This window comes from Equus caballus, chromosome 29 (assembly GCF_041296265.1).
Source record: "Equus caballus isolate H_3958 breed thoroughbred chromosome 29, TB-T2T, whole genome shotgun sequence".
NCBI classification, from domain to species: Eukaryota; Metazoa; Chordata; class Mammalia; order Perissodactyla; family Equidae; genus Equus; species Equus caballus.
Window position 1 is genome coordinate 31,992,641 of NC_091712.1, and position 16,829 is coordinate 32,009,469.

Here is a 16,829-nt window from a genome sequence, read left to right on the forward strand (position 1 = left end):
TCTCTACAGCTCCCTACCCAACAGCTCCTCCAATGGCCAGCCATATGCCCACACTCCTGCCACTAAATCACTGTAGTCCTTAAGGATAACATTTTGCTGCTAGAAAGTCATGGTTAGAATGCATCTGGAACAAAGCGTAAGGAGAGAAAACAAGGCCATTCCTTTCCAAGGCATCTTTGGCAAGAAGATGTCCATCAGAACAGGGCGGATTAAAGCTTCCTCAGCTTAGCAGTCTTGTCCCCTTGTATCTCGACTACAGAACAGCCTCTAGACAGGTCTCCTTGCCTGTACAAGACTGAGTAAATGTCTGTTTTCCTGGAACTGTCCTAGTTTAAGCATTCAAAGTCCTGCAACCCAGGAAACTCCTCTCAGTCATGGGAAAATGGGACGGTATGTCACCCTACAGCGAATCTCCTTTTCCCCCAATACTTTAGATTATGCCGCTGTAAAATTGATCTAAAAACACCATTTTATCATCTGAATAACTCAGAGGCTCCCCCTTGTTCAATCTGGCCATTTCAGCCCTTCTCAATATGGACCCACCTTGTCTCCCAGCCTTATCGAATGTCCTCACTCCCTCCCCACCCCCCACACACACTTTGCTCCTGACAGCTCCTTCCTGTCCTCCTGGTGTCTTCCTCCTTCCCTTCTGCTGCCCTTCCCCTTTCTGAAGTGCTTGGCCATAAAAGTCTGCTAACACAAATCCAACCCATCAGAGAAGAGTTAATCCCAAGGCCACAAGTGGTGCTCATGCATAGGTGCTCGCAGACAGACTTGTTGATTCCCAGATTCAAAATTTATTTTCTTAAATTGGAGAGATTTCACATAAAAACTACTTTTCTGGCTTCTCTTGAAAACATGGGTGAGCTGGCAATGGCGGGCTGATGTTCCCCAGTGGCTGAGTGGTGGCTGCCCTTAGGCAGAGCATGCCCCTCCTGGTTTGCTACAGACCCTACCCCACGCAGAGACCAAGGGCCAGTTGCATTTTTCATTGTGCTTTTCTCCCAGGAGAGAAACAGCCCCCTATATCCATCAGTCTGTGAAAATTGGGAAGATGAAAACAGACCAAGAGGATCCAGTGATTTTTCTGTACACCTGGCCTGTTTCACTGATTACTGTTGCTTGTCTGATCCATGCAAGCATTTGAGCTTGAGAGTTATGATATAGTGCAGGGGTTGGCAACCTTCTTCTGTAAAGGACCAGATAGCAAATATTTGAAGCTTTTTAGGACGTAAAGTTACTATTGCAGCAACTCTACTCTGTCTTGGTGGTGTGAACGCAACCTTAGATAATATGCAAATGAGTTAACATGGCTGTGTTCTGATAAAACTTTATTTACAAAAATAGGTGTTGGGTTGGATTTGGTCCTTGGGCCATACGGGTTCCTGATCTAGTTTAGCTCTCTCATTTGACAGATGAGGAAACCAGAGAGATAACACCAGTTGCTAGTTTGTGGCAGAACTGATGCTAAGATCTCAGCTTTTCAACTCCCAAGAATCCAACACAAACACCAAGACTTCATGTCACCATTTATCCACCATCACTGGGTCAGCCTCCCCCGGGCTTTAATCCCGCTCTTCTGGACACAGAGTGATATGACTGGAGCTATAGGAATAAAGATGGAAGGTGGAGGTGGTGGGGCTTAGCAGAACATTTGATAAAGAAATTTTCTCCCTGTGGCAGTCTATAACACCTGGACACTCATGTGCCTTAGAACTATTACATCCTTTGCTCTTGCTCCAAGTATGATTTCTTAACATGAATGCCTGAGTGATAGGCATAGTCTCCTTTATATCTTCTTTATCTTTCTTAGAAAAAAAATGTTGAAAAAGTACATTTGAAAATAGCCTACAGAGAACTGGGGCTCTCTCAATCTCGCAGAACGACATAGTCAGTGGAATTAATGGGGAGATGACAAACAGCTTTCCTGTCGTGAGCTATTTCTCTTCCAGGATGCCTGCAGTATAGGGATGAGAAGACGTGAAGCTGTATCCAGGCTCAGAGAGAGAATGTTCTGTAATTGACCAGTGATGTCTGCCATGGCACAGAAAAAAGGCAGGGGGCATGCAAGCTACATATTTCCCTCACTAATTTGGGACAGGAGGATAATTGGGGAATGAGAAGTTGCATTAGCTTCCTTCCCCCTTGCGGTTGCCCTCTGGGACAGTCATGAAGACAGAACTGTAGGGAAGGAGGATGCTGTGATGGAGAGATGCCCAACAGGGGGCTGGGGCAGGGAGCAGAGTAGCCGTTATATGTGGTAATAACTCTCAAGAAAGCAGATGAGAAGGTAAGCAGAAATTCACGCATTAATCTCCTTTGGGCATTAACTGCTTGGTCTCTCTTCTCGTTTGGTTTCCACAGTAGTATGTCCTATTAATAAGCAGCCAGAGGTACTAACCCATTTCGCTGGTATGTCTGAGAACACGTGAGTGTTACAGGCATTGTAAGGAGATGGATCTCGCTGATGGAGACTGATTACAAAGGCATGGGGATCAGAATGACTGGATGGACAGAGCCATAAGCCTGACGATGCAAAGACAGGAAGGCCTTTCTGAGTGGACGGCAAGTGGGACAAGGAGGAACAGAGAGTTCCTACTGTAGGTCAAAGGGCACCCACGTCTTGGAGCAGGAGGCCGAGTGTTGGCTGTTTCTATGGAGCACTGGCACCTATTTTTCCGTCTGTGTGTTCCTGCTTGGGAGCAGCCTTGTCAGGTCAGGCCAGAATTTTATTGCTTTGGCCAAACGCCTCCACAGGAAATATCCTTGTCCAACAAGTGTTCTGACTTTATACACATCACCCCGTCCCTCTTGGCCCTATTTTCCTTCTGGTGGGAGTAGATATGAGTTATGACTGCAGGAATCCCCTTGCCATGCCAGCTGATTCCGTTTTGCTTTTTCTCTCATAAACAGAAAGACGCTACTTGTTAAGTAATTAAAAAGGTGGAAATAGTAATTGGAAAAGAATTTCTTCACAAAATGCTTAGGCAAAGAGAACTGTAACATGCCACTACCCTTCCAAAAGGACTATTTTATTTTGTTTCTTTGACCTGAATGGCTGCATACTGTTTTCTGAAATTACTTTTGAGATAATATAGCTTTTTGAAAGCTTACTCTGTTTGAGTATTTACATTTTAGTATATGCTGAGGCTTTTCACATTAGGCAGTAAATTTTATTCCTTAAAACATAAATTAAACTAAAATTTTTATTCCTGCCCACTTCCCTCTCTCAAAGTCATTTTGAGGGAGAACTGCCCACCCAGGGCCCTGTTGCAGCCATATTTTGCATGCTGTACCCCCTCCCCATCTCTGCTCGCCTTGGCCCCACTGGACAAGGGGTACCCCAGAGTTTAGACAGCGCCTTTGACTACACCCCTGGTGAGCCCTCCCACAAACCATGAGTTGGGTACAGCAGGCTCCCTGGTCTAGAATTGGGATGCATCGAGAGACTGAGGCAGCAGAAACTTAAATAGAAAGTTCAAGAAATATACAGGGTCAGAGAGACTACAAAGGGCCTATTCTTTGCACACTAAAACCCAAAACAGAAACAAAATCAGTCTGTATTTTCCCCTTGGTTTATGGCTTTTCAATCACTTGACATTTTAGCACATCAGAGCTCCCCAGTGAATTAGATCTTCAGTGGAAGTTTGGTGTCTCAGCCACTGCAGTAAACCAGGGCACCCCTTGGAGGCAGGTGTGAAATCCTAGGAGAGCCTTCCCACATGCCGAATGCCATCCCAAGGGGCTCAGCCCCTGTCAGAACCTGGAGGGTTTACACTATGTCAGTGTTGGCCTCATTATCTCTTCTGTTCCACATAACGCATCCTTAAGCCTAGTTTATAGACACTGACCATCCTTGGAATCACTACTTTAAGAAGAGACAGAATTAATCTCATTACTAAAAATACTTTGTCTCTGTCTGACTTAGTTTCTCCATTTACAAAAAGTGAGGAATCCCAGCTTACCCCATCCCCCCATGTTGCCGGGAAGGATAGAAGATTAATGTGCGACCCTCAACAAGACACACTGAATGATTCCGGGGGCAGCTGCAATGCAAATGAAGGACTCCATAACAGCCCCGCTCCACACACCTGAGCCCACGGTAACCTTTGCACGGCCTTCTTGGAAAATAAGATGAGAGCTGATATTTAATAAAGCTTGTGTTTTTGAGAAGATTGTGGTGGGGAATCTTGCTGGGCAGATTTAGGCCGTGGTGACCTTTCTATGCCATGACAAATAGTGTCAGCGGGTTAACGCCATGCAGAATGTGCTCACTGTTGTAGAGAAAAAACCTTTATGTCTTTATTAGACTTTCTTTTGAAAGATACTCAAGGCCTCAATTTCACTGCTCTGTTATTTGAATCTGCCTGAATTCAGGGCTGGTTTACGCCACGCATGAAGGGAGCGCCGTCATCATGCCTATATGACGGGTCACTGAACTCTGGATTGCAATACTTTTCAGCAATATTGCATTTACTGCAAAGCCACAAGCATGGCCTTATTATTTATCTTGAGGACATAGAGGACGCCTAATATGTTTGTTTGCTTGTCCCTTTTCATTAGTCCACGCTAGGCCGCATGGACCTCTGGTCTTCAAGGCTCTGACTTCCAGTATCACTGATGCCTTAAAGCAAAGAGTACCTATTTCTTTTATTAAAAAGTAGGAAACTGATCATACATACAAAAGAATATATAAAATGTATGTCTAGTTTAAAGTGAAAGAATAAAATAAATATCAGTGTACCTACCAGTCTGAGTAAGATACAGAAGTAGCAGCAGCACTTAGACGTTCTGGGTCTCCTCCCTGACTGCACTTTCTGCCATTCCTTCTGGAGGTATCAACCAGCCAGCATTTCGTATTAATCATTCCATCCCTTTTCTTGGTAGTTGCACTATGTAGCTATCCCCAAACAATGTATTTACTTTTTGCCTATTTTTGAATTTTCTATAGATGAAATCATCTGGTCTTTAATCCTCTCTGATTTTCTTCTTTAACTTTATCTTTGAGTTTCCTTCACATGGATATAAAGTTCACTTGTGAATATATCACAATTTATTTAGTCATTTGACTGTTGATGACCTTGTGGGTTGTTTCTAGATATTTGCTAGTATGACAATGCTGCGTGAACATTCTTGAATATGTTTCCTGGTGCACACAGTGCAAGAGTTTCTCCAGGGTTTACAGCAAGGAATGGAATTGCTGAGGCTTGAAATAAGCACAACATGCATAATGCAAAATGTTTCCAATGGAGTTGTACTAAATTAACCTCTAACCAGCAGTGGACGAGCCTTACCTGTTTCTTCCATATCTTCATCAAAACTTAGAATTGCTAACCTGATAGTGTGGAATGATAATCTAAGTGTGAAGTGATTTTTGTTCTTTCCTGAATTGTCGGTAAATTAGGACACTTTTGTTCATTAGACATGTACATTTCCTCTTCTTTAAAACTCCTGTTATTGTCTTTTGCACATTTTTCTATCAGTTGTTTATTTTTTTCTTATTGACTTTTAGCAGTTTGTTACACACTCGTAATACGCACCCTTTGTCAGTTATAAGTATTGTAATATCTCCATTTGGTGGCTTATATTTTCACCCTTCTTAAATAATAGCTTTTAGGAAACAGAAATTCTTGACTGTAATGTAGTCAAATTTATAAATCTTTTCTTTATGGATTCCACATTTGTGTGTTAAGAAATTCTCCCTGGACGTCATAAAGATGAACTCCTATTTCTTCTAGAAGTTTTATTATTTTTCCTTACGGAGTTTAATAAAATCTACCAGAGATTTATTTTTTGTGTAGCACATGAGGAAGATTTGCAGTATATTTTATTTTTTCATGTGGAATAATGACCCTGCATCATTTATTGAATTGTCTGTACTTTCTCCGGGCGTCTTCAATGCCCTTCTGTGATACATCAGACCTCCATCCATGCATGGGCATATTTCTGAGCATTCTATTCTGTTCACTTGGCCTATTTCTCATACCCAGTGCCAATATCTCACTGTCTTAATTACTATAACTTTGTAAAAAGTGTGATGTCAGCAAGGAAATCCTCCTTCCAGGTTGTTCTTCAGGAGCATCTTGGTTATTCCTAGCCCTTTATGTTTCCATGCAAACTGTAGAATCAGCTTATCCAATTCCATAAAGCGCCCCTTTCAGTATTTTCAATAGTATTGCATTGAATACATGGATCAACTTGGGGAAAATTAACATTTTTTCTTCTTGAGTCTTCTTATCCATGAATTATTTAGGTCTCCATTTATTTAAGTGTCTGAAGTCTTTCATTAGAGTTTTCTCACTTTCTTTATAAAGCACCTAGGTACTTAGATTTATTCCTGAGAAATATGTATACGTGTGTGAGTATTGTGATGGTAACTTTAACACATAACGTTTAAAATTATTAAATTTAACACATCTTTTTAAGTTAATCTTTGTAAACTTCTCTATTAATCATTCATCCATGGATTCTTTTGAGTTTTATATCAATGGTAAATGATGACAATTTGGGGTTTTTTTATTCCAATTCTTATATCTGTATTGTTTTTAGTTTTATTGTGCTAACTAGGACTTCCAGTAGGTAGTAGTCATGGTGGGAATTGTTAGCTTGTTCCTGCTCTTACGGTATCACAGAATGCCTATAACATTTCACTATTAAAGGTGTTATTTTCTAAAGGTTTTTATACAGGTATACTTTATTAGGATATTAAGGAAATGAAATTTCCTTCTATTTCAAATTTGCTAAGATTATTCTTACCATGAACAGATGTTAAATTTTGTTGAGTTGTTATTATTATTTTGCATCTACAGAGATGATCAGCCAGCATTTCCTCTTTAAGCTGCTAATGGGATAAATTACACTAATCTATTAAGCTGCCTTGCACTCCTGGCATAAAACCAAGAAAACAAGGTGGATACTTTTTAAATATATTGCAGTGTAACAGAAAGATCCAAACCCTGAATCAGAATATCTATTTTAAATCTCCCTCTTGCTTACTTTTTTTAAATAATAAAACCCATGTCTTAATGGTGTTGTCAGCCACAATATTTTAATTGAATAAACACTAGTTTCCATTTTATTTTCAACTTCCTTATTTGTAAAACATTAGAAAACTCATTAAAGTGTTTAGATGGGGTTATATACATACGTAATTTGCATATTTTACAATGCTATATATTTATTATTACCATTATCCTAGATCTATATCCAGGAAAAAGAATCCAAGTTCTTCGTTCTTACTATCTTGATGCAAGTTGAAAATGGCAAGAAAATCACTGATTTAACTTGCGTCTTCCCTTTCTCTGATTCTCACTCTCAAGAAGTAATGGTTGAGTTCAAAATATCACAATCCAGGTTTTTTCATTTTGTTTCTCTTCCGAACTTGCTGTAGATAAATCTCACATTCCTAGAGCATCAGTTAATTAATGGAGTCAAAAGATAATTTCACTAGTAATAGATACCTTTTATCGAGTTCCTATGTGACAGGTATTGCCTCACAACAGGCATTTTTCAGATATTTTACATATTTTGGAACCCAAGACCCTGTGTGGTAGCTATCATTATTTTCCTTTTACAGAAGAGGAAACAGTTTAAAAGAAGTTGAGTAACGTATCCGAGATCCTACAAGATGGAAGCACGCAAGACCATTCTCTTTCCACGCCACGATGCTGCTTTCTCCAGTTTATCAGGACGTTATTAACACATAGTGATGGCTTGCTTAGACTGTGGAAAGTCTAAATTCCCAGTGTAAAACCGAACATATTCCCTCTTGTATGCTAAATTGTAATTTAATTAGAGCAAATCCGTTCAGCCTTCTCCCTTCCCCCGACTCTAGGCAAACCGCATCAGTATATTCCATGAGAGCCAGAGGCTTACCCTAAAGTAAGATTTTGCACTTTCTCTTTGGGAGTGATGGAGCATCCTACTGCTTCCCTACTGGGAAGCTGGACTGTGAGCTTTGCTATAAATGCCTCTACTCTTAACTACCTGTTTAAATACTCTAGGTCATACTCACATTTTTTGAAAAAAGTAGTGGTGAAGAAGAAAAAGGCTGATGAGGGGAACTGGGTGGCATCAGTCTTTCTTCTCAGGGCAAGTTTCTTTCCATCCCCCATTTCTTCAGTGGAGAAAGTTATTTCATCTAGAGCATCAATTTCCTCTGAAAATGGAGGATAAACACCTGGTTTCTCCACAGGAGTCTAGGGAGGACTCCTGTGGTTAGCTCCTAAGGCACTTTGAGCGTCTTGGAGAAGAGCTGTTTTGTCATTTCTGACATTAAAGAATTATTGTCTGAACATCCTATTTCTTTCAAACCTGACATTTACCATTCTTCCCATTTGCCGAGTCTTTGCAGAAGAGACCTCAAGAACCGACAGAGAGGAGAGCCTTAAGAAGGTTGTGAATACTGCTTCAGTAGGATGGGTGGTGTGTACCAAGAGAGGGATGGGGGCAGGGGTGAAGAGGGACCTTATTTCCTCATTAGTGAAAGGACAACTATCTTTATGATAGGAACTGTTTTATTTTTAAGAGTTGCCAGTGGCTGCCAATATGATTGGGTCTGAGAAGACATTGGGTGGGGCTATCCTGCCCCCACTGACTGATGTCTCACTCCTTGGGTCCTAGAGGTTTTGTGATCCTTTGTAGTCTTCTTTTAAAATGTTTATAGGTCTGAGAGAAAATATACTGAAGGTGTTAACTAATATCTTCATAGATTTATTTAATTGTTTTTAAAAAAAATGTGTTCAGTAACTAGTAAGTGCCAAAACAATGCAAAGGTCAGGGGATATAAAAAGGAAAGAAACAGAGCCTTCTCCTTAAGGACCTTGCAGGCTGGTGCAATACACACGAGAAAGCTGTATTACAGCAATAGGATCAGTGTCTACACACACACACCCATATTTTTCTATAGAAACTCAGAAGAAGGACATCTTAATGACCTGTCTTACCCCTCACCAGTGGTGCCCTGATGGCCATCTGAGAGCATGAATGGGACACTGAGGAGGCACGTTAAAGGAAAAGATGGTGGCAAGAAGAAAGATTGGGACACTGGTAGGTGGAACTAAAAGATGAACTTTGCCTGCTTTGAACTTTTATTAAAGCTTGACCCTAATGGTACAGAACCCTGAGAGCAACTTAAAGTACACTCTTTATGCTAATGAAAATGTGCTGTTCATATCGCTTAATGGGACGCCATGTGGCCCCCCCCAGGATTCTTGTCCTTGGATAGTCCTTGGCAAACTTCCTCATGAGGGCTTGGTCTCCTCTTACCACCTCCCTTGTCCTTGTCCCTGCCTCCAAACCAAACTTATTTTTTGAAGGGTTAATTTCTGAGGCTTGCTTTACTTCTGCAGAGTAGATCAATGGCTCTTCATCCTCCCCACACTGGGGAAAAATGTGGCCTCCAAAGGACCCATTTCAACAATGAAAGTGACTTCTGGCATTAAGACAGGTGTGCTCCTCGCTTCGTGCTGGAAAATGCCACTGGCTGACTTCTAGTGTTACTGGATGCACCACATCCCTGGGGAGCAGCGAGTTGTTGTGTTTCTCTTCATGGAGCTCTTTCCCCATCACAAAAATTTTGTTTTTTATAGCACATTTTTTCTCAAGCCATTACTTAAGAGAGAGCAACATGAACACGAATCATAAAATTTGAACAGAAAACTTGTAAGGGCAAGAGGCTGAACTTCCAAAGCTCCTTCAGCCTGGAGATTTGACAATATTGCTGAGGAACATAAGAGGGTCTTGTCCTGCCAATGCTTTCATTTAAGAGACAATTAGAAGATAGTTGAGCGAGAATAGAATCCAAAGCTATAATGTCCTTTCTTTCTCTTTTTGACTACGTTTCTCAATGTTGAGAGGATGAGAGAAGAAATATCTATTGAGCATTTGCAATTCCTTTTCTCAGTCAGCCAAATACAAATCCATTTACTGAGTCCAAGAAGAACTAGGATGAGAATGTCAAAGCTTTGAAAAGCAAAACATGTAAGGGCAATTTCTGATCTTAAATTAGCACCATAATCGTGAGGCGAATTCTAATGGTCCACATGTTGTGTCGCATGGCTATGATATTTTAGGAACTTTGAAGTTCTTGTACTGATCCGCCATTTTGTGTTTTTGGTCAGATCTGTAGGAAACTAGTATTTCCCAACCCCAACGGTTCAGACTAAATATCATCACCATCATTTGATCAGTTTACTGGCCCTTGAGGTGAATGGAGACTCTGATCTATTGATTGCCAGTCAGCTGGCATTGATCCATGATCTTAACATGAGATGAGAGAGCTAGATTACTTCAGAGGGAAAGCTGATGTGGGCAGAGGAGAAGGGCAAGAGCACTAATATTTATTGAGCATACTCAGTGCTTTGTCCTACAGTAGGTACTTAACATATAGTACTTTCTCTAATCCTCACAACAGCCCTGGAATGTATTGTTATCACACTTTACAGATGGTCAAATTAGTAGCTTGCTTATGCTCTCACAGACAGCATGTAGTAGAACCAGGGGACAGACCAGTGTCACTCTGAAGCTGCCCTCTTTCCACTACACCAAGGATGAGATGGGAACAGCAATGTTGGCTGGGATTCTGCTGCCCATGTGCCACCATGGGTGGATGCTGTCTCACTAGTGGCTTCTTGTAAAACTCCACTTGGGTTAAAGGGAGAACCCACCTCAAAGTCTCTCCTAAGGTGTCCCAGTCGAACCTTGCTGTTCAGACTAGTGTTTTACGCCCATGTCTTTTCTCATGTCTAGAAAATTGGCAGCTGCTAAAGCATAGCTTTAGCACCAATGTGACTCTGAATCCTGGAGAAGGCTTTGTGAAGACACGACTTGAGCTCAGACCCAAGAATGTGAATAAGGAAACCAGGCAGGTGAGCTGGGGAGGTCCCTGCTTGGTAGGTTCGCTTTGGGGGTCTGTAGTATGCTTTGCATGCTACGCCAAGTCCGACTCTTCACTATACCCATACTGGCAAGTGTCATCACTTATTCTAAAGTAGAAGGTCTAATGAATGTTAGACTTTGCAATACTTACATATTAAACCCTGATTTACGCTTCCTCAGGTATTCAGGTTATTAGGAATTCAAAATCAGCACATTCAAAGCATTCCTACATTAAATAAACAATTATTGTGCACCTTCTATATATCAGGCGCCATGTTGAACCTGGGTACCAAATGTTTCCAAAGATGTAGTTCACGCTCTAGAGTACCACCTGGTGGAGTTCTGTAGTAGTACAGAAAAGAGGGCAGCTGCCTTCTGTGGATGTGTGAGAAGGCTCCCCATAGGAAGAAGCATTCCAGATGGGACATGAAGGATGAATAGGAATTTTCCAGGAAGAGAAGGCAGAAATGAGGACTGGAGATATATTACCCCCACACAAGCCTACAGGATAAGTACGACACAAGTGCATAGAGCACCACACAAGTTTTACAGTCACCACACATATTTTATTGCCAAGAGATCCTAATGGGTTTAACTCTACAACAATATTTTATAATTGGTTTTGTGTTGCCGTATATTCCAGTTACCACAATCACCATCTAAAAGTTTAAATATTTGGCATGCCTACATTAAGTTCAAGTAAGTAGAGTTCATTCGATGATAATATGCATTGTGACAATTTTGGCCACCTTAGGAAGGTATACAATATTAGCAACTTATTTATTTTTTTCCAGTTTTATTACGATATAGTTGATCTAATACTTGTTGAGTACCTCCTTTGTGTCAGCCTCTGTGGTACTGGTTACATATGTAATCTCATTTAAATTTTGCAAGATTCCTATGAGTGGAGTATTTTTGCTCATAGCAAGATAATTGAGACTCAAGAGGTAAAATAACGTAGTTGGACTGTTTGCGTTTAGATAACAACTCCTTACTTACTAGCTATTTCTTTGACTGTCAGTCGGTTACCTTAGCCCTCCAGATACCAGCTTCCTCATCAGCGAGTTGGGAGTAATAATCATACTTATCAAAGGGTTGTCGAAGGACCAATCGAGATGATCTGTGTTCAGCCTTTGGCCCAGATAAGTGCTCAGTGAAGTATCGCCATTTTTGTTTATTACTACAGAGGTGAAGAAACTTGCCCAGAGTTGATCACTCTTCTATCTGATTCCAAGCACGTACTTGCGTGTTTCAAAATTAGATAATTAGAGCTCAGATTCAATGACCCACAAGGCCGATTTGTAAAATAAACAAAGTTGTTGAAACAGCATGTATTATACATAAATAAAGAAAAGTCAACATTACACACAATCGAAGGAATCCTTGTAATTGGGAGGTGGTGAGTGACTGTGTGTGGACACAGAGAAAATAAATACCCAAGAGTCTTGAATATAATACGTGGGACCAAGCCAGAAATCTTCCATTCTTAGGTTTTTTTTCTAGTCTATCTGGTTGGTTCTTTTTTTCTCTTTTTTATTTCTCAGTCTTTTCCGGCTTTACCATGGATATGGGGATAAATAGGGCAAAGAGATACTATAAGTCCATAATTAGGTGTGTTATTTCTTTTATGTTTAACCTTATTTCTTTTCAACGATTAACTTTTCGGCCGTTGCCAATTTGAACTTGGCTGCTTTAACGATTGCAGAATTTGGCAGAGGTAATTCCAATTTGAAGCCATTCGAGCCTTGAAACCTTGCTGAGTCAAAGTCAGCTCCTACGGGGAATCTGCTCTGGGGCTGAGATGCAGCTGAGAACTCTGGTCGGAGGAGAAGCTTGTGAGTGACGGCTAAGAAGGGCTGTTCTCTGCTGACACTGCCGTTTGATAATCCTTCCAAATTTGCGAGGTTGTGCCTCAGGCTCATGCCTGGAACTCACAAGGGACACTGATGTTCTTTGAAGACACAACTCTAAGTGTCCCGTGGCAAAGTTATTTGGACTTTAGCTTACACAGTCCTTTCTGGAGGGACGCTCTCTGATGTTATGTCAAACCACAAGAAACCACTTTTTCTGGTTGTAGCTTAGGCTTAAACAGTGTCTTCAGGCTCTACAGTCTAAGGAAGGGAGGGAGGGGAGGACCCGCCAGCCCATGTAATAAGATCTCTCTGAGAGCAGTAGGCAGAAGGGAGCAGGTCATGTATATAAAGTTTTGCTTGGAGGACCTTGATTTCAAATTCTCACCCTTGCTGAATGATTGCTCAAACAATGAGCCAACTCGTACATCTCCCTTTTCAGATGTGTTCTCATCGAACCTGCATCTTTCTAGTTACAAAGTTTGTATGTGACCTGGAGTCTGAGCTCTGCTGATTCTCAGTTTCTTTATACACTTGATTTCTGCATTTTGTTCTGGAAGCTTCCCACACTTTCTTATACTGTGGTTAGCGCTATTTAACTCCATTTGACATTGGGCGTAACTAAAGAGGAACTCCTGTGATGGGGCTGTATTAGAATGTATTAGCTTCTCCATCTCTCCTACCTTTCCTTAATCTGCTGAGCTGTTGTGGCTTCCTTATGGCTGAAGGAAAGGCGCTTACACGTTTCATTAGAGTGCTTGCCTGGAGACGACAGAGCCTTCTGGAAGGATGGATGAATCACATTTGCTAGTTTATCTTGTCTGCAAGCTGGAGAGTTGACTTAGCGGGCCGTAAGCTTCTTGGGATCAGAGTCTGGATCAAGCCCCAACACCTTTAAAAAGGACACTTGCCAGCCCCTAGTAAATATCCTCACATATATTTTCTTTAATTTATTGACTAGTTTGTTCCTACATGTTCCTGTATGAGTTTACCATGTCTGGAATCAAGTGAGAAGAGGTGGTGCCGGCTCGAAAGAGACAGACAGTTGCACTGTGTGTGGTTAAGAGTAGATTAGAATGTGGAGTTAGTGTTTCATGGGGACAGAATTTCGTTTGTGGAAGATGAAGAAGTCCTGGAAACAGATGACAGTGATGGTTGTACAACAATGTGAATGTACTTAATGCCATTGAACCGTGCACTTAAAAATGATCAAAATGGTAAGTTTTATGTTATGTATATTTTACCACAGTTGTATTGCAGTTGCTGTAACAAAGACCCACAGACTGAGTGGTACTTAAAGAACAGAACTTCATTTTCTCACAGGCTTAGAGGCTAGAAATCCAAGATCGAAGTGTTGGCAGAGTTGGTTTCTTCTAAGCCCTCTCTCCTGGCTTGTAGACGGCCATCTTCCCCCTGTGTCTTCACATGGGTTTCCCTCTGTGCCTCAGTCCAAATCTCCTCTTCTTAAAAGGACATCAGCCATAGTGGAAGAGGGCCACTCTAGTGACCTCATTTTAACTTAATGACCTCTTTAAAGACCCTATCTCCAAATAGAGTCACATTCTGAGGTACTAGGGGTAGGACTCCAACATATGAATTGGAGGGGAACACAGTTTAGCTCATAAGAACAATTTTAAAAACAGAGTAGATTGGACTTGGTTATCAGAAGAAGCCAAAAACTTCCAATTTCTGTCTCAGTGGTTCTCAAGTGAGGCATGAGAATTGCCTGTAAGCTTTTTCAAGATTCCCATACCTAGGGGCTTTCAGAGTCTCGATATATAGGCCTACATAATTTGAAATACCTCTTTGGGAGCAAAATTCGACAGGACAGAAGGAGAGAATGGATCCAGTCCCTTATTTTCATAGCTAAAACTAGATATATTAGTCAATGGAATCTGTTTGGAAATGATTATTGTATTTAATTTTAAAAATTGACTTGCGTAAATTCAGATTTGTTGTTTATACATACAAATCACTTCCATGGTGGGTTTGACCTTGGTATGTCTGAGAGATAAGGAATTTCATAACATGTGTGGTCAAGGTCAGGATGGAATAAAGCCAACCCAGCAGAAGGGGGATCGCCACAATGCTTTTCTTTCAAGTTGAGATTACAAGGAGGTGGGCAGCCCCCTCCCTGCTCCTATCTGCTCCACACATCTGCTCCTGCTCCCATCCTCCACCACATTGTGCTCCCCAACGCCAGGCAGTATTGTCCTTCAAAAGTAAATGACCCATTATGCCCTGGGTGGGTCAAATTCTACTCAACGTAGGCAAAGAGTTGTCAGGAGCCCTGGGGTGGCCAAATGACTCTCCCACCAATTAACATGGTGATATCGAACAATGGCACCTCTCTGGATGTCAGTTTCCTCATTGGTAATTTTAGGACATGCCCTAGATGGCAAGTGTGTAGTCTTTATGAATGTGGGCTTGAGTCAGACAGACCGAGATTGGAAGACTGTCACCTGGAGCAAGTTACTTCATCTTTGGCCTTAAGTTTCTTGATGGGGAAAATAATAGACACTCTCTCATAGGGTTGTTGTGAGGATTAAATGAGATAACACATGAAAATTCCAGCATATAGTAAGCACCCATTATTATCATCAATACCACATCTCTGTCTAAGCTTCTACTCCGAGTTTGGAACATCCTGGTTCTGTGATTCTAAATCACAATGATCTGATTAGATGAGTAACTGTTTCTCTTGAAAGAAGGGTGAAGAAAGAATATTATAAGTAGTAAATTCATTCTTTGCCTGAGTTTTATAAAAGTTGAAAAATCCCGCTTCCTTAGGGAAATAGTTTACTTTGACAGTGAGTTTGGATTGACTCTCCCCCATGCTTTCTAAACACCCACAGAGCTATGCCAGCAGGTGTGCTGCCATGCAGCCTAGGCCAGACCCTCCATAGACACTGAAATGGCTCGGACCCTGCTAGATGCCCAGGCCACCCCCAGCTGATGCACCAAAGAAACCAACGTCCTGAAAGGAGAGGGAGAGTTACAGCAGCACAGCTGTGAGTAACTGGGAAAAAGAAATCCATTCATTTCATCCTGAGAACATAAAATGAAAGGCAAAAAAGCAGAAAATAAAGATTGCTCCCCTGCTCTCCTAGCTGCCGGTGTCCTTTTAACATTTGTCAGATGAGATGGAATTGATTGCTTCATTTGACCAGGCACGAAGCTCCAGGAGCTGGAGAGACTGCATGGCCTATTTTGCATGGTCAGCTGGAAAACGCACGCTCAGCTCCATTCAAATTCCGGCAGGGGCGGGTGGGGCCACACAGGATGCTTTTCCCCATCTTATCCATGCAACCTCTCCACATGTGCCACTTTTTGGGTCTTCATTTCCTTTTCTAAGAAAATGGAGTCTGATCCTCCTTAATTATTTCAGCAAAAGGTTGTAAGAATAAATGTCTTGGAAGCTGTTTAGAGGAGTGGCTAAAATGTAGACTTCCATGAATGTGGGGAGATTGCCGAAATTTCCTGCTGAATGATACTGACCTTAGATAAGTGTTTTCAAAATATTGGGGAAAAAATTACTAATTGATTTAAAGCTGTATTCAGAGCCTTAGCCTCCATGGCCCGCAGGGGAACATGAAGACCCAGGTAGACCCACCTGGATGTTGGCGATAGTAGTGTGGTGTGAAAAAATGAAATCTTGATGATGGAAGTGATTTATAAATTAGAGGAACAGGGGTAGAGTGCAAAAGGAAATCTAGAAATAAGTTGTTTAGCCCTCATTTGTTAAGTCCCTGCAAATGGAGTTTCATGCAAGGACTGCTTTTAATCTCAGTTACTGAGTGACCTGAGAATGGGAACCCAGCAGAGTAGACCTCTGCTCAGGGGAGCCCCAATTTCAAACTCTTGGAGCCTCCTAATTGATTTGAAATGTAGGGCCCCAGGCTGTCAAAGAGGTCCCTGAAGTTAGAATATCAGAAAAAACGATGGACCTGATGGTGGATGGCCATGTTGCCGGGGGTCTGGGTTGGTGGACAGGTCAAGTGTTAGCTGAGGAAGATGTGCTGGGGTAATTGGGCACCATTCAAAAGGGTGGCAAGTCATGATAGGTTCCCTCGGTGTGGAATTTAAACTGCTGTGTTTATA

The 16,829-nt window shown here is 41.5% G+C and overlaps 1 protein-coding gene across 16 annotated transcripts in view; it reads left to right on the forward strand.

Moving 5' to 3' along the window:
• Positions 1–16,829, forward strand: part of FRMD4A (FERM domain containing 4A) — a 589,108-nt gene that overhangs the window by 29,705 nt on the left and 542,574 nt on the right. Inside the window, exons 3-4 of one of the 16 annotated variants that reach the window (XM_070255307.1) lie at positions 8,956–9,048; positions 10,750–10,868. The exons of 14 other annotated variants lie outside the window; for them this stretch is intronic. The gene's annotated coding sequence lies outside the window, so the exon portion shown is untranslated. Of the gene's footprint in view, positions 1–8,955; positions 9,049–10,748; positions 10,869–16,829 lie in introns of those variants that run through there. One more of the 16 variants, XM_070255315.1, reaches the window with a different exon arrangement.